This window comes from Myxocyprinus asiaticus, chromosome 18, assembly GCF_019703515.2.
Source record: "Myxocyprinus asiaticus isolate MX2 ecotype Aquarium Trade chromosome 18, UBuf_Myxa_2, whole genome shotgun sequence".
Lineage (NCBI taxonomy): Eukaryota > Metazoa > Chordata > Actinopteri > Cypriniformes > Catostomidae > Myxocyprinus > Myxocyprinus asiaticus.
This window is the reverse complement of record NC_059361.1, coordinates 18,018,180-18,037,516: the sequence shown is the minus strand read 5'-3', so window position 1 is coordinate 18,037,516 and position 19,337 is coordinate 18,018,180. Positions and strand designations below refer to the sequence as shown.

At 37.0% G+C, this 19,337-nt stretch overlaps 1 protein-coding gene across 2 annotated transcripts in view; it reads left to right on the top strand.

The window, feature by feature from the left end:
- The window catches only part of LOC127456084 (galactosylgalactosylxylosylprotein 3-beta-glucuronosyltransferase 1), a 122,255-nt gene that overhangs the window by 54,263 nt on the left and 48,655 nt on the right, over positions 1-19,337 (top strand). For both annotated transcript variants that reach the window (XM_051724399.1, XM_051724400.1), the window contains exon 2: positions 3,451-3,660. The gene's annotated coding sequence lies outside the window, so the exon portion shown is untranslated. The remainder of the gene's footprint in view (positions 1-3,450; positions 3,661-19,337) is intronic.

Here is a 19,337-nt window from a genome sequence, read left to right as displayed (position 1 = left end):
TTCAAAACTTTATACAGAACAGTTCGGAACTTGGCCAGAAGTGAATTATTGATGTGGGCTACTTACTAAAATATAAAGAAGCATTTACTTTGTGTGGGTTTGCCTGAATTAATCATAACATGAGACTAAGGTGAGTGATGGATTCACTCCCATTACAAAACCCACCAATTTTCCTGTATATGACAGATGTCTTCTTGCAAACCAGAACCCAGCCATTATCGACAGCATCACTTTACCACACGCATCAAACATTCAGCAGACGGTCTATTGTCATTGCACTGGGTTCTTGCTTTTTCCACCCACTGTGTAAAAGCGAGCCAACATGCAATTTTGACATCAGCATTCCGAATGTGTCTGTCGACAGAAGTGTATGAAGGAGCCATCAGAGTTAATTGACACCCATGATTTGTAGATGTAATTGAACATGAAACCAGACTGGATCAATGCAGTTTAACTGTACCATTTCAAATATTTATTCAGAACTCGATTATGAAACATACACTGAAATATATTACAATCCAGTTTCCCTCAGAGAGCAAGTAAGCACTACCTTAGAATCTAAGTGATAACTGGGAGATGCAAAGGAAATCGGGATATTTTTTTTTCCTTCAAAATATACTGTTTCTCTTCACTCACTCCTTTCCCTCCCCCCAGACTTCAGGGATCCCCTACATATCCCCATAAAAGAGTAGTTTCCATGGAGACAAACACTGACTGTATTAGGCCTGTGCGTTTCAGAGATGCAGATACCTGCGGTGGTCTGTCAGCAATAGAGCTTCATTGGGATATTAAAGGGATAGTTCACCCAAAAATTTAAATATTATCATCATTAACTCACACTCATATTGTTTCAAACCTGTGTGGCTTTCTTTCTTCATATAGTAATAATGGGTTTGAACCATCATGGGTGTGATTTTAATTTGAGTGAACTATCTCTTTAAGGTTGACATGTTTTTTCCAAGCCACTCTCCCACTGGATTAATGGTTCAGCTGATGTGGTAAGGAACGTTGTCTGGATGGGGTAGTGGGGGGCTCTATGCAACATGGTAACAGATAGAAAGCAATGGACTGTTGATTCATCCCCAGTGTCTGTGGGCTGGCACACTTGATCAATACTAATCCCCTCATCCTTCACAGGACACATCCAGCTGTACAACCCTCACTGTCAGCACATGAAGTGACTCTCAGAGGACACTAGTTTAACAGTCCTCTGGGATATGATTACATAAAAAGCATATAAGCACCACCAATTGCTTAAAAGAACACAACCCAGATAGCACACACACACACTGATGGAAAATTGAAGAGTGTTTTGCTCATCTGCAATATACAGTATCTCTAAAATGTCACTGGTCAGATGTTCAGCAGATGTCATTGAGACATTTGATTTATGATGCATGTTAATCTACTCTTTTTAAGGTGGTTGTCAGATGCTTGTACACAATATTTTGAATGCAACACTTTCCAAATGATGCGCTCCAAATTTACATATATTTGATTCTACTCTTTTCAAGATGTTCAACAGATGTTTATACACAATAATATGAATGCAATGCTTTCCAGACTATGTGGTCCAGTATTGCATAGAATGTATGTGAATCTTTTCAATATATTTAGCAGATGTTTGTAACAAAATAATTACAACACAACACTTTCCATATAATGTGCTCCAGATGTTTCCTGACAACGTTTTCTAGACATCTTAGAGACGTATGAGTGCTTACTGGAAAATACAATTATTAGATTTGTTTTGAGCAGGTCGCTGTCACAAATGATATGCTATATACTTAAATATATGGACTTGCATCAGTGTATTAATTAAATTTGTTTTTAGTTCCAGTATTAGAATGGATCATGGTGATACATTGTTTGCCTCTGTTAAATTAAATGAATTTCAAATCAATCTCTTTTGATCAGCTGACAGCCATGTGATTTCCCCTTTTACACTGAATTAATAAACAAGGCCAGATGCACATAACTTTCTTTACTGACACAGAAGACGTATTCACCTTTTAAATAATTAATACAAACAGATGGCATTAAATAAAATGTCAGAATTTAGCAGGAACTTTTAAATCCAACAAAAAGTACAAGCAACAGCAGGTGGAAAAACCAATATCAGAACTTGGTTTCCTTGAAGCTGGTTTTAGAAGAAACTCTATTTATAATGTCAGCTTGTGTAAAACTATTTACGTGTGAAAAGCATCTATAATGGTTTCTGCAGGTTTTAGCAAACTTCTGACCTAGACATAATTTAGCAGTTTTTTATAGGGTGCCAGAAGCATGAAAACAAGTTTGCACAGTCTATATATTTTCAAGGAACTGCCATATCTGAACCAGAATTTTTTAGCTATTTGTAGTCTAAACAGCAAAAGAAAAGAAAAACATGAAATGAGATTTATACATATCTGATCCAAACCAAATTTGTACAGTCTGTTGTTTAAAGTCTGATTAAAATATTTGAAAATGTACTTTTTCCTGCCATGTTTTGGCATATGTAACGTCATACACAATGCACATTAGTGTCCACATCTGTTTCATCACCCTAACCACATACAGTGAACTTTAAAGCATTCATTATACTGTATAGTGAATGAATGGACGATTGAGTGGTTTCAAACGGAGCATGTGAATATGTAAAAGACAGTAATGCCTTAGATACTTATGTTGTCATGGTATCATGATAGACATGAGCAAAATTTCCATTGTTTCTTTCCACACTGACAGCTATTCTCAAAAAAGAAAGTCTTTTGGTATCATGCTGATGCTTAAAGGGATTCACCCAAAAATGAAAATTCTCTCATCATTTACTATCCCAGCTGTGTATGACTTTCTTCTGCTGAACGCAAAGATTTTAGAAGAATATCTCGGCTCTGTAGGTCTTCATAATGTAAGTGAATGGGGACCAACATTTTTAAGCTCCAAAAGGACATAAAGGCAGCATAAAAGTAATCTATAAGACTCCAGTGGTTGAATCCATATCTTCAGAAGTGATATGATAGGAGTGGGTGAGAAACAAATCAATATTTAAGTCCTTTTTAATATAAATTCTCCTCTCTGGCCAGTAGGTGGTGATATGCATGAAGAATGTGAATCACCTAAAATAAAGTGAAAGTGGAGAGTGACAGTAAAAAAGGACTTAAATATTTCTGTTCCTCACCTACACCTATCATATCATTTCTGAAGACATGGATTTAACCACTGGAGCCTTATGGATTACTTTTATGCTGTCTTTGTCCTTTTGGAGCTTCAAAATGTTGGTACCCATTCACTTGCATCACCTTAATATTTATACATACAGTATTTCCCACCATGTATTACCTCCAGTAATGAATGACGCCTGCTCAAACCCTGCCCTCCCCTTGTCCCCCTTGTCAATGCATGCCTTTGTCCGAGAATGAGAATGAGCCATTCTCTCTCTCACACAGATGACCCCTCTTGTCTCCACAGCCGCCTGCTGAGGACGTGACAGCCCACGTGGTCTGGATGCCAGCAGCTGCCTCTCGGAGCCTCTGACAGCCCCTGACAATCTAAGAAACACATCCCCATCCTCCGATTCCACGCTCTCAGCCCCCCCAGTCCGCGAGGGACTTGAGGATTGAGTCTCTGGATTATTGAAGTGTCCACACTGGCCGGAGGAGAAAGGGCACACTATTACTTGTGAGTATCCTCAGCTGCTACAAGTATCCGTTCCGCCTTTTGCAATTACAGTCATTATGCCCTTTTGTACTTGCTTTGTATAAAACAAAACGCAGGGGAGAGCTTCAAACATTATTTGCTAATTCCACAAGATGACTTTAATTATTGGCATAGCTAAAATGAATGAAAACTTGCCTTAAAGGGATAGTTCACCCTAAAATTTTAATTCTAGAATAACAGCCTCAGTCAGAATTCACTTTCATTGCATCTTTTTCCAAACAATGAAAGTGAATGGTGACGGAGGCTGTCATTGTGCCTGAAATCTCCTTTCGATGTTCCACAATGTTCCAGGTTTGGAACATAAGGGTGATGAAATGACAGAATTTTAAAATGTAGATGAACTATCCCTTTAAGTTTCTATATCTGAAATAGTTTCAAGACTGAACAAAAAGGTATTTACATATACTTAATGCATCTTGATCGATCATATAGCTATGTACAGTATGCAAATTCCATTTACAAAACTATATAATCTACTCACCAATCTACTATTCCTGCCCTGAGGATTGCTTATGGTCTCAAATGCATCTTGGAGGGCATTTTCACTTGGTCTTTTCATGGTCTAATAGCTTTTCCAATCAGTAAAAGTGACTAATTGTAAATATCCCCAAGATTCAGTAAGATTGAAACCAGTTGTGTGTGACATGAACTGGTGCATTGCAAGCAATGTCATGTTACTGTTTTGGCCACAAAATGCCTAGAGCAAGACTAAGGCATGTTAGTGTTTCAGTTAGTGGCTATGGGAGACATATACAGTTTGTCAGCCTACTGTAACTTATTCTGCAGTAAATTATTGAAATGAATGTACAACACGGTTGTGGGTTGTTTGTGTTTGCTATGGTTCACCCCCGCCACTCTAGCCCTCTGAAGATTCCCAGTTTTAACTGCAGGCAGTGAGAATGGATTTAGAAGCTTGACAAATATAGGGAGAGACCACACATCATTTTATTTAAGCAATCTGAAAGGCCCGGGCTTCATAATGTTGTGTGGCCTACCATTACCGTAGAGTCTCTGCCTGTATTCAGGGTCTGGAATAAGGCATGTAAGGTGAAGGTAGTGAATGATTTTGAGACAAGAATGAATTAATACAATCTGAGAGATAGGGACGTGAGAGATGTGCTCTCTTGTCCGAGATCAAAGAGCTACGTGGATGGATTTTTCTGTATGTTGATGTTGGCTGTCTGATTTAGAAATACATTTTGGGGATGAAACCAGATAGTACACAGATCTTAAGATTTATAGAAAGAACAATCTCTGTTACGAAGATAAAACACAAGTCCACAAGTTTGTTCACCAAGCTATTATTAGTTTTCAAATAACCCTATCTAAAAAGGTATCAGTTAGGGGTGCCGGATCGGAACCCCTAACTGATACACCCCAATGGAACTTCGGCTGACAAAAAATGTGCACTTCTGGCACATACATTAATAGTATAGCATGGGAATTGACTGAAAAGGAGTGACTAATAGCTGCTTTGAGTCATTGCTTTCCTATTCTTGATAGAAAATAAAGTTTGCTGAAGCCTGTCATTATCAAGTGATGGACACTTAAACACACTTTATAAAGCTTTGAAACCTTAAACAATTTGTCTTGATCCAATGCTTCCAAGTATACATCACACTGGTCAAGATACAGTATGTGATTTCACCAGCAGGTGTCACCAGCACTGTTGGAGGTAATGTGTTAAAAGTAACACGCATTACGTAATCAGATTAATTTTGAGTGACGAGTAAAGTAACGCAATGTTTTAGACCATAATATTGGAGTTACTTTATTTAAAAAGTAATGCGTTGCTTTTGTCCACTTCTTTCCCCCTATTGTGAAAGTGTGCAAACTTCGAGGAGGAGATGTAGTGCATGATAGGCATTGTAGTTCTAGAGAGTGTGAAGCTTGTCTATGCATCTCTGTTAGGCAATGAAGTTGTAGTATGTGTGCGCATGATGGGTATTGTAGTTCTAGAGAGCCATGCTTATCAGCGATGGGCGGAGCACAAGTCTTCTTTTAGCCCACTCTGAGATTTATTTTAAAAAACTGCTAAATATTGTTGGTAAAAGAATGTAAATCTGAACACTTCGGTGGAATCCAGTTGTACTTATCATTTGCAGTGGTGGATTTGTTGTGCGCTTGATCTTACGTGAGCAGCCGTCGATGCCTTTGTCAATGACAATCAAACCAAGAGTTAAGAAATGTGTCCTCATAATTGAAAGTGGTAAGTGAAACTTTGTTTTTTCATGATTGATTCATGTACGCTGCATTTAAAATTGTGCAAACACACATTTTCATGGTATAATATAACAAAAGGCATAAGCTGGGTTAAGTCTTCCTGTGACCACAGCATGATTATAGTTACATACAACGTGGAATGATCGCTGACTGTTTGTGCATCCAAATTGCTTCGTTTTAAAACTGTCATAACCACTGCCCTAGGATCATGTTATACAGGGTGAAATACTCGCTCAATTCACTGACTTATGCAGCCGAACTGTTCCGTGTTACAGCTCCCCGTAACTGTGAGAATGGGATGAGTAAAGCCAACTCTGGATCAGTGGCATTCAAACATTCTACATTGTGTACGCAGAGAAAATGTCTTAACTTCTGAAAAGATTCTACATTGTTTTATAATAAACAAAGTAGTTTCATTCGTGAAACAAACCTATGTCATTTTGGTAGCATTAAAAACGATTCCGTTCTAGTTGTATCAATATGCGCATTTGAAGTTGAATGCGATCAACCAGTACGTGGCACCTGTACGCACCGTGGATCAACTCAAAACAAGCTGCACTGAGATGACTTGAGAAAAATATTATTTTATTATCAGACACATTCCTTAAGTGGCATTCACCACTTAATTTTATCCTGATTTTTGAAAAACATCTCAAGTGGTCTCTGGCATTGTCGATTGGCACAGCATATGATGACGTATGATACAGGTTCAGTTGCTGGACTTTGCTGCTTTAGGCAAGACACTGGTTATTCTTCATTATTCAAATTGGATGGCATGTCGATGGAAAAACAAATGCATATTCTTATTGTTGATTATTATAAATATGATGTGAAGATCTACTTTCTAAATATCTGTGTATGGAATGCATAGCAGAAGAGAAAGTGGCTGTGAGAAAAAAGTAACACAAATAACTTAACCCTTCACATTCCATAAAAAGTAACTAATTAATCTAGTAGTAATGCAATATTCTAATGAGTTATATTTAAAAGAAATGTTAACCAACACTGGTCAGCGGTGTGTGGTGGCACAAGCTCTTCAAAACACAGACTTTTTTACAAAATAAATTGGTTCACTTCTTTCCGAATTTCAAGAAGCTATATAGAGCAAAAGGCTGTAAACAGTATCAAAACTAACTCAAAGCGAACACTAATCTCACTCACGGTAACTAAAAAAAAAAATAAATAAAAAAAAAACCACATCATAATGTAACATAAAATAACAAAATGACATAAGTTCTGTTTAATGTTAATTTAAACACAACTATAACCCCAATAACTTTTAAATGTTAATAACTCCCCCAAACACTCCTAAAACCTGCACAGATGTACCTCATTAATTATGCAATGACAACAGCCAATAGCAAGTCCTAAAGCATAAACAACAACAACAGACGCTAAGTATATTCTTGGTAAAGACTATAATTCTATGCAGTTTTAGCATATAATATTCATTTAAATAGGTAAATGTGCCATTTTGCCCTTTGCACCAAGAAAAGTGAAAAAATGCAGACGTCTGATCGATCCATCTAACCACTGATCTACAAAAGCCCCGGAACCTGAATAAAGCAAGCCAGAAATGAATGAAAGTAAATGAGGACATGCTGGCTGTCACTGCCTTAACCGTAACCCAGATAGCACACGTACGTCTCAGAGATGTTGGTTTTAGATCTTTTCATCTGGAAAGCATCACATTTGAATAAAGGTCTCCTGAACATCTTACAAAGATCAGTTTTACAAACATTCTAAATAAAAAAACATCTGCTGAATGTCTGATTGACATCCAAAAAGAAACGTCTTAAATGTATTGCAGATGAGCAAACAACTTACAAAAATATGTCTTCCAGATGTAAATGCACACATCAAACAGATGTCTGGGTGATGTATGTGTGCTATCAGGGAAGATGTTCCAGTATACACAAGTCCAGATGTTTATGCAAGTAGTTATAACTTGAAGACTTGACCATATACTGTTTGCACAATGTTTAAGCTTATCAAGTAAAATAACGGTGGTTTAAAACCTTTGTGGACTGTGTTATTCTTCTTTCAAGAGGGAAATTTGACTTAAAAATCACAGTAAGACCAGACTGATATCAAAGATCAGTCATAAAGTCAGCAGAAATAGACAAAGTAGGATAATGAGCAAATATTGCTTTGTATCCTATTATTGGGGATGAGGAAATAACTTTAACCCTTAACTCTTAAAGTCACACAATGTCGAATGCAATAAGCTGTTTTAAAAAGGTATAAACACAGGGCATATTGTGCTTGTGTAACGTTGTTAAATGCAGACACAAACAATCAAATGACTGTCAAACGATTTAAATGGACACATAAAAAGAGGGACCGATACACAAGAACACGCAGTTGAACCAATACAGTTTTCCAGTAATATCCGAAACCGAAGACAGCTGCCTCAAAGGTATGTGTGAACTGTGAGTATAATGCAGTCTTTCTCCGTGTCGGCACGGAAGCAGATTTGAATCTCTTTAGTTAGATGTGTATGTTGATAAATAACTAGTCAGTCACCGTGATTTTGACAATCTTGGAAGCTGGTCTGCTATAAATTGGCCACATATATATACATATATATATATATATATACACACACACACATACATACATAGTGTTGTCACTGTACCAATTTCAGTTGTCTGTACAGATACCAGTGAAATTTCACAGGTCTCGATACCACATCAAAAATATGCTAATATGATAATGTACTATTGAATACACAAGTTGTTATTTTTAAAGTTTAATAATTATTTTCCAGAACTTTCTAGAACATTTTTTAAAGTTTAACTTAATTTCATCATCAAAATGGTGTCAAATCAGTAAATTCTTAACATTAAACAAGTGAAAATAGAACTTAAACATGTCATTGCATTTATTTATTTATTTATTTTGCCAAACATTTATTCAACAGCTGTCTTGCTTGTGATATTTTGATTTATTATTACAGCGAATTACATTTTACTATACAGTTGTAATATTTTTATTCAATTTCTTAAATTTCAGGCATCTAGATTTTATTTTGAATTGTGCTTTTATGACGTGTTTTTTGCCAGATGCTTCACTTTTCCAGATAAACAGTTCGCAACACGGCCCAGTGTGATCACTGAAGACTTAAGTCATGTCTGAAATCTCATCTGTTTTCACTGGCCTTTGAGTCTGACAAATGAAATGCAGGACACAGTTTTGGAGTGTTTGTATTTTAGATTACTGGTTTGTGTGAGGTAATTTTGAAAAGTTATGTTTTACCTTTTATTACTGTGAAGCATTTTGATTCATTTTCCATTTCAGTGTAAAAGGAGTAACAGAGCACGTGTTCAAAATAAGCCTGTGATCATTTTAAAGCTGTCGTATGTCAGTCACTCCTTCCGGCGCAGGTGAGAGCTCATTACTGAGACATTAAGACTATCAAACATTATATGCTTCTTTCCTTGATTAAGATTGGCAAAAAATTCTTGTTAGAGTATTATACAACTATAAATCAACAGATCAAGTACCACAGCTGTCATGTCATCTTGGAAGATTTCATGCTTACTGATAGTGGAACCTGGTGGCCGAGGTTGGTACTGCATGCTAATTGTTAGCAAGCAAGCAAAAAATAAAAAAAATTTCTTCAGGAGAAAAACATTCTTTGAGGAATATTTTTCTTCAGGTAATTTTTTTTTTTTTTTTCTTTCCACAATGCGGTTCACGGCTTCCACACAATTGTGTCTAAGAACACAATTTATTGTACTGTGATGTATGGAGAAAATTAGTCAATTTAGTGGTTGACTTTGTTGGACCATGATGAATACTCTACACTATATGGTGCATTTGAAAGTAATAGTATCATTTTAAAATGAACAATGAGGAAGGGATGTTTGCAAAGCTAGGCTATAATATGTTTGGTTTTATCGCACATGAACTTTATCATGACTTGTCGATCAGGCACACAAGATATCACTCAGCATACTAAACTCAACGAAGGTGAAAAGTAACAAACACTGTACATAAAACAAATACAGATGATCATTATTTTACAACACAGCATTGCTACATTACAGTAATCAATAAAACTTTTTCAAAAAAGTATTTTTGAAATACTACAGTAAAATATACTGTGGAAGTCATGCAACAAGTAAATTTAAATTATGTTATTATGTGAGAAGAAACAGAGTCTCCAGAAACAGCTGTATTCAACCTCCAGTTACTGTTAGAGTTCTGTTGGTGTTTATTTTGCAAACATTATCGTCTGACTGTTCTTTATCCCGCTTAAAACAAGACAACTTCCCAAATACATAAATTGACATTAAATGGAAATATTGATGTCAACTGAAATTTTTATTAGCTTACTTGTAGAGATCCCGGAGTAATACAAAAAAGAAAAGATGATTCATAATTGCCGGATGAACGAAACATCATATTACTTAATGTGCGTTGTGCAGTCATTATTCAGAAATACCAGACTGCTGGAAGGCGTTATCTGCCTGTCAGAATCAAGTATACCAGATGTAATAATTGGTGTTATTCATTGTACAAACTTATGTATTTTGTAAATAAAAATGGTTGTGGAAAAGCACTGAAAAGTACTGAGGGAGTACTAAAGTGTGCACATTAAATTACCTTTACGTTTTTTTAATCAGTTAATTGTAATTTGGGTCACGTTATTTGATGTTACTGTGAAAGATTTATAATATGTATTAGGCGATGCCTTTTTTTTTTTTTTTTTTTTTTTTGAAGAGATGGGAGTAATTTAATGCATTTTTAGCATTTGTTTTTAGCTTGCCATGTGGTCTGAAGCCAAGTTCATTAATTTCAAAGAACATTCATGACATTTGTAATACAATGGTAATTTGTTACAAGGGAAGGTGTTTTCATCATTGTCTGACTCTGTAATTTCAGTACATTTTGTGGTTCATCAATACTTGGCAGTTCTTTGAATGGAAAAAAGAAAAGCAGAAACTGCAAAAATCTCAGAATCAGTCACAGTAAACACAATACATTACAGTCTCATTTCTTAAAAGGATGGATGGCTAATCAGCTCGATCAATCCAGGAGTCCAGCCTTCACATCTCTCCCTTCTGCTTGTGGGTGTCTAGCACTGTTAAGTGTCAGAGAGAGTCTAGCAGATTTAGAAAAGACTGGAGCATAATGGCTGTCACAAACACGGCAACACACAAAGGTGCGCAAACACTGTCTGATAGCACAGGGGGGTTGAATTTGATGAATTGAAAGGAAAGACTGTCCTTTCCAGCACAGCAGTGTTTCAGTGGCACATCCTGCCCCTGCAGTGTTTGTGCTAGAGAGTGCAGCCTAACAGAGACCCAGGCTAATCTGCAATACTTTCTATGTATAGCAGCTGTAGTGCCTCCCCCCACCTTTGAACTCAGTACCACAGTACCATCTTATGAAATTTTCATCTTTGCTTGCATACGCTTATAGCAGTCATAAGCATATAAGAAATATATACTGTAGTAAAGCAGTATAGGTAATTTGTAATAAAATAGTCACAGTAAATAGAAGCTAGGAGATATTAACAGGAATGGGTTTGATTACTTGGCTAATCTGGGTCAAAGGCAATTAAATACATATTGGATAAATACTTCCACCATCGGGCCAAATGGTTCCAGCATTTCCACTTGAATATGGTTCGGTACAGTATGACTACAAACCATTCTGAACCCAGATTTCTCAACATGGTTTGCTAACCGTGCTCAGGACAGAAAACCGTCTGGTGGAATGGCTCAGGGGTTCCGCAGAAAATGTCAGAAAAAAAAACAAAACAAAAAAAACACTATAAGGATGCACAATTGTATTTTAACTGTGAAAGGCAGAAGCTATGATCGTAACAGTCTGCGATATTAGTGAGCTAGCAAACAGAAATGATCAGCCATAAAGTTGCACTCATAAATTCAACTTTTTTTTATTATAGGCTGTCAACGGATGACAGACCAAATCGCAAGCACCAAAGCCCTTCTGAAGTCTATTTTTTTTTTACCCAACTTACCAATCATGCTCTTCAGAAGTTCGCCACTGACCAATCAGTTTCACTTGAGCACGTGCGGAAATACAGAGCCGCAGTAGTTTGAGTATCGGCAGTGTTGCCAACACAGCGACATTGTTGCTAGATTTAGCGACTATTATAAAAAGCACCTAGCGATAAATCTAACGACTTTTTGCACAAACCTTATCTACTTTCCGTAGAAGAGTCGCCAGTACTGCCACGTGAGGTCTTGCTTTCCTGCCGCAGAAACACCTCTCCCTGCGTCTACTCTATTTAGTGAATGGTAAAGAGGAGCAGCACATTCAGTTGACCGCACGGCAGCGGACACAGACGTGAATGAGCTGCGCATGTGCAAACAGAGTTGCCAAGGACCAATCACTAATCTGTATGGTTTGCTCCTCCTTTGCTTTAATTTAAACAATTTAATTTGACCATTATTTTTCTTGCTTATCCCTCACTATTACCCAGACAGAGGCTGTGTGAGAAAAAAATAAGATATTCGCTTCTAACTTTCTCTCTGAGTGATCAATTTACATGTAAATATAGCCGAAATCACAGCACAGTCATTGTCTTTAACTTGTTATAAAATCAGAATTTTAGCAGTGCAGAGCTGCAGCATGGAAATTGCTTGGAAGTGACTACTGGTTAACATGTAGCCTTAATGGGCGGCGTTTCAGTCACTATTTCATACTCGTTCCATTGTCTGACAACAGAAACAGAACAAATGTAAATGAGCACAGCTTTATTGGGAATTCGGCTGTATCAAAATACAGTATGCGAGCACAGAAAGTAGGAGAGAAGCAAACAGATGAAAAGGGCTGACACAAAGCAGAATGCAAATGCGCCGCGATGACGTCATTAATATGCTAATTAAAGCATGATGTCATCTAGCGACATTTAGCGACTTTGAGCAGGCTTTAGCTACTTTTCATTGAAAGTAGTTGGCAAAACTGAGTATTGCATGTCTCGTATGTGCACCACTTTGATTACACGAGGCTCGCATCAGAAAGATGGAAAATGCTGCATGCACGGTTCTGTGCTCGATCGACATGAACTTTCATCTCGTGCTCTCATTATGTATTATGCACAAGTTCAGAACAGCTCTGCTCCGAGATCGGTTCGGTTTGTGCACAGCATTAACATGTGCTGACCGTGTTAAAAAACACTCCAGATTTACTTCAATTGCATAATTTCAAGTATGTTGGGCCATTAAAAGTGCTTTAAAAAAAAAAAAAAAAAAAATCTAAAATACACTCATGGCACCATAGTTTTGTGGTCAGAGGAGGAGATGGGAGCGTTGTACCATGTTATGAAGGAGCACCAGAGCCTGTCAATGCTGTTGTCAACAGAACACACACAAATACTTTTTTAGAGAACTTGTGAGAAAGCTCTACAGAATAACTCTTATATTGTTGACTTAATTTGTCAAATAATTTACTAGTTTGTAGTTTTAACACCTTGTCCAACATGAGAGCTGCTGTTTAAGGATTATTAATTTTATTTTAGAATTGATAGAGCAGTGGCAACAATTTGTCCAAATTGTGTAGCCTTGTAATTAAAAAAAAAAAAAAAGGGGGGCAGATTTGTTTTTTTTTAATAATTGTGATTAAAATTATTAAAATATAATGATTATCAATTTAACCATTATCGTGCAGCCCTAACCTTATTTGTTATTCAAGGACCTGATAGCAATCTGAGGGGTCCCTGGCAAGAGGATCATCATATTTGGGGGTCCTTGGCATCAAAATGTTTGAAAACCCCTGGCTTAAGTGACAGAGTCTTATAATTGGTGTTTTACTTAATCTGGATTCAAATGGACTGACTACGCAACACCACAGTGGAAAATGAAACCATAACTGTGCCAACGAGGCCCGATTAGTATGGAACGGTATGGTTCCACAACGAGAACCATTCGCTGTGATGGTGGAAAGGCAGCTATGGTTATCTCCTCTAGCTTTTTTTACTTATTATTATTATTATTAATCTCGGTGACAAAAAGTGGCCCAGTTTACCTAAATTCGCCCTACATACAGAATTAAACATATCCATTTCATCTTATTTGTGGTAGCATTACATGCGTTCATTATACTTGCAACATTGCATGATTGATTGTAATGTGTTTTACTCATGCAACCCATTAACTGACAGAGGGTTGGAACTGTAGAAAATAGATTTGCTGTGACTTTGAACCCATCAGCACAGCACAAATGGAGGGACATCTGCAATATACTACACCCATAGGGAAAAAAACATGTGAGCCAAACTCATGACATATGGATTCTTAATATTTTAAGGGGGAAGACACTTATGCCCATCCATTTCCATGCTCAGAACCATGTGCTAAGAGGAGCTAGCTTGTTTACCAGAAGGCCTCTGCGTTGTAGACACAATGAAGCCTAATATGATTTGCCATTCATCTGCCTCACTGGCTTCGAATGTTAAAATTCTCACGCACAGTCTCAAGAGGTTACTCAGCATGGTGACAAAAAAATAAAATAATCAAATCCAGTAAGCGGCAGTTCTGCGGATGGAAGCGCCTTGTTGATGAGGTCAACGGAGAATGGCCAGACTGGTATGAGCTGACAGAAAGGCTACGGTAACTCAGATAACCACTCTGTACAACTGTAGTGAGCAGAATAGCATCTCATAATGCACAACACGACAAACCTCTAGGCGGATGGGCTACAACAGCAAATGAGTACGTCGGGAACTTTATTAGGACTACTGTTCCTAATAAAGTGTACAGTGAGTGTATATCCATTTTGCAGAGACACGTGTGTGTCAATGGAATGTGCATAGCTAAATGTAAAATGTAATCGGCTAGCAATCCGATCAATTGTGATACATTAAGTTAATAAATGTAAATAGGCTCTTAGTTTAGTCTTAAACATTTCAGGTATAAAAACTTAAGGGATTTCACCCAAAAATTAAAATTCTGTCATCATTTAAATCACCCCTATTTGTTCCAAACCCATATGACTTTCTTTATTCCTTGTGTAACACTACCCCACTCAAAAGTGAGAGACCATGCTTTAATGGGCCTAAGCCACAAGCCAGTCAGAAAAAGACAATTTAAAGCAGCAAAATGCACAGTCAAGCTGTATTATAAAAAAAAAAATACATTTATCATCAGGCAAAATTTCATGGAATGAGAGCAATTAACTAATTTTATAACAACAATTCCGCTCCCCTAACAACATTAAAAGCTAGCCAAAAACTCCATGGCACAACATCTCAGATTCCCTGCACAGATCACCTTGGAAAGGGGGAGAATTAAACAAGTGAAATTACACAAACCAAAAGAAAAGGAAAATACAGCACAGCAAAGCAAAACAATTTAGACACAAAAAACAACTCCAAAACACTAAATACAAACCAAGCAAAAATCTCACAGCAAACATAAGCCCCCTTATACCTAAACTGAGCACATGCATGGGAAGTGAGAGGAAATTGGCTAGCAACACACACATGCAAAGCTAAAAGCCTAGCCAACTAGTCCTGTTCACCACACACGTTGGAGGCATATAGCACACGTTTGCTCAAGAGAAACAGCAATCAACTCAAAATCTGAGAAAAAAAAAAAAAAAAAAGTCATCAATAACACAAAAGAAAATGCACCAAAGCAAACAAAAACATAATTCCTCAAGCACTTATATTAATTAATAACACAGACAATTAATTACCAACAGCATTGTATTACTTTAAAGCAACTTAATGTTATTAAAATGCTTCTATCATTAAATTCATTATGCAAACATCTACAATTACCTTCACATGTAGCTATTGCTGCATACCAAACCATCTGCATCTAAAACAAAGCACAATACTGATGCAGTAAAGCAAACTTGTACAAAAGTAGAAAACAATAAACTTTTGTTTGGCCTACCTCGGTCTTCCTGGCCATCTGCACACACAAAGAGCCGCTCTTTGTCGGTACTCTCAACAAGTGAGGAAGAACCCAATCTGAAGGTCCCCCTTACAGGTGCATGCTTAAAACCCATCAAATTGGGCTACTTAACCAACCACACTCCCTACAGGTGGACACTCCCCTGGCTACACTTGGCACACCAAAAGGATATAATAGGACATGAAGGATCAGAAACGCATTTTCACTGAACAAATCAATTGTTTGTCAAACAAAACATTCCCTTACAAAAAACCCTACAAGGAATCCTGCAGGATTTTCATTTTATCTGCAGGATGTTTGCAGGTATCCTGCGGGAATGATGAAATCCTACAGGACACATGGACAAACTGTGCAGGATATTCCTACAGATTTTAGAATGGAACTTTAAAAATCACAGAAACATGCAGGAATAGCCAGCACACTTCCAGCACAAGAGAAAAATCCTGCAGGATTTTTTAATTTCTACAGGACAGCTGCAAACCTCCTGCAGGAATAAAACAATATCCTACAGGATACATAGGAGGACACACTAATAACTGTAATTACAGTCACCATGAAATCAAAATTGACAATTATAATTTTTTTATGGAATGTTGCAGTGTTTATTATAAACGATTTATCCGTGGGCATCATTTTCAATCCCTCCCTTCCATCAACCTGTCACTCACATGAAACGATCACAGCAATTAGCAAATTAAGACATGGTGGTAAGGTGTATTTTAGGTTGTTTCCTCTTCCCAAACCCTCTTCCCTATCTCCAAAGTACCCTGGTTGTGTGGCCGTTGGCTTGAATTTTTACACTTTGAAGAAGGAGGAATCACGGAGAATTTGCATTTGTGTGCGAGGCATTTTACCCAAGAATGCTTCAGGAATTTTAGACAGCACGAAATGGGGTTCGTCAAACTTCTGCAGTTGGCAGACACGGCTCTCCCATCTGTGTATACAGTTGGAACATCACAGAGTGTGAAGGTAAGTAAAACGAATTAATTAGTTTACTAGAAATAATCGTATAACTTTTTTAGGTAGAGATTGTGAAATGCTGTTGTGATGTTTTGTATGTTACATCCGTCTGACAGCCACTTACACGGATAGATATTTAGACATTGTTTTAAGCCACTGTGGTCAGTAAGGCTGTCATTCAACAATCTTGCCAATTAATAATGTAAATAAATACCAGTTATTGTTACGGCAGTTAAGGCCATTAACTATAGATTTAGAAAAAAGTGTTACTATTGGGACACATCGAGATGCTCTTGAGGGTGAACTTGACCATCAGCCGCCTCATCCTGGTCACTCTCTCGGTTCGCAGTAGGTAGTGGCTCAAATAAATATGGAGTGGTTCCTTTGGTGAAATTTAGCTGCTGTTGATCGTCCTCGTTCTCGTCCTCCTCCTCAAAAATTTCTTCAAGGGAGGGTGCCAGTGGTGTGTCAGGTGGAGAGTAATCATCCACAACTGACTGCAAACTTGCATTTAGATCTGCCTCCATTTAGTTTGCAACGCCCACTTTCTATGATCCAATCAATTCATGAAGGCCAAAATCAAGTCCCAGCCTACATTTTTTTTCCTGTTCGATATACCGTTTCACTCGGATTTACGTCACAATAGAGAAGAAAAGTCGATCGCAACTTCCGTTTCATGCCGACTTTAACACTGCTGTTATATGCAGAAGTACCTGACTGTCTTTTCAAACACCAAAACAATTAGAAGAAAAAAATTTAAGAAGAGATACCATTTAAAGTAAACATATTTTTTGTACAATTTTTAAAACCATTTTAAAACAAATATTGAAAATCGCATTTTATGTGTTAGAGTGTGCAGTATATGATGTAGTGTTTACCCATATAATTAAAACGATACATTTTATTAAGCATCAGACTACATACATAATCTGTTTATCTATTTAAGTTTGTACGTACGTGTTGACGTCTGTTACGTCAGTCAACGTAAGCACGCGAGTTCAACTGACAAGATGCGTTCTGATGTCCGTTATTGCCCTGCAGGTATGACGCTCATTTATTTAATTTTGATAAAGTATACGTTACTGATGTGTGATTGTTTGTTAAATATGTTAAGTTAAATATGTGAATGTGTAGTTTTGTCAAGTTAAATCTCCATTACAGAGGTAACAAAGGCTGACAACTTTATGTTAGAAATATCAAAACCTGTTTTAAGACTTGACATTTGACATTTGAAAGAAAGTGATTCGGAGCTAATTTGGATATGAAAGAGTGCGAGATGATCTACAGAAGATCATTGAAGCCAGAAAAAAAAAAAAAAAAAAAAAAAACATTTGAAAAGGTAAATTATAATGTACGTTTTGTATTCATTATTTATGAACGTTAAATGCTTTAGCTAAATGTTTGATATAATTATCTTCCATTGTAAGATAAGAATAATGTAGAAATAGTGGAGGTGATGCTTTACAGTCTGGTTTGTACCATTAAAGCCGTTGCGTCACGTCTCGCTGTTATCGCCGGCTCGCGTCATTAGCGTCGCGTGTTTCAGACACGTCAAAAGACCGCTGTGCTCTGTTCCATTTCTTTGCGAAACGTATCAGTTTTTGAACGCGTCCTGTGTGTACGTCTTTTTTAACGGTAAATACCAGACTACTGAGCTTCACCTCTACACTATTTTGTGCGTATCATTCTAACCTCTTATCCCATTTTTGTTGTGCTGTGTTGTAAAGTCTTATGTTTTTGATTAGATGTTGGGCTTTCAGCCACACCAATATGGACAAGATGGAAAATGGTGAATCTCATGGAAAAAAGGTGATGTTATGAGGTGTATAATGACATGTCCTAAATACCCTTCCTTGAATGCCTTAATGTATTCAACTTAATTGAAATGTACTTGCTGTTTTTCCCCAGACACAGTGGACAGTCGTGAAGGAAATTAATAAGGCAAAAATGAGGGAAAAGTCATGGATGGATGATAGGTAATACTTTTCCTCTTTGTTTTTGTTTTTTTACAAGAGTTTTGAAAAGTAAAAAAACATTTTATACTAATCCAATATAAAGTCGATAACAGATAAGATGTTTGAATAGAATGATCTAATACATATGCCTTTGTGAATATAAAAACCTATCAGTGGTGTGCGCAGACCTCAGCAGGGACAGGGGTGGAAGGATAAAAAAGGGCACTGATTATATACTGTATATATTAATGAATAGTACTTATTTACTATACTAATTTCTGTGCTTTTAGAATATTTAAGTAATTCCTTTATTATATACAGCACATATCCTAATTTTGCATTGTTTCCTTTATCAGAAAATAAAAATCTATTCTGTTATATTTATCACAGAAAGCACCATGGTATTACAGTATTTTTGTACCTTGGAGTACCATTACAATATCATGAAATATGAATATAGTAATCACTCGGTACCATGGTATTACCCTGGTAACATCACAGTGCTCCAGAGTCTTCAAATCTTTCTCTTGTCTCATCACTCTTTTCTAAACTTTCTCGCATCTCTGCTCCTTCACTTCATCCTGTCACCTTTGCTGCTTCC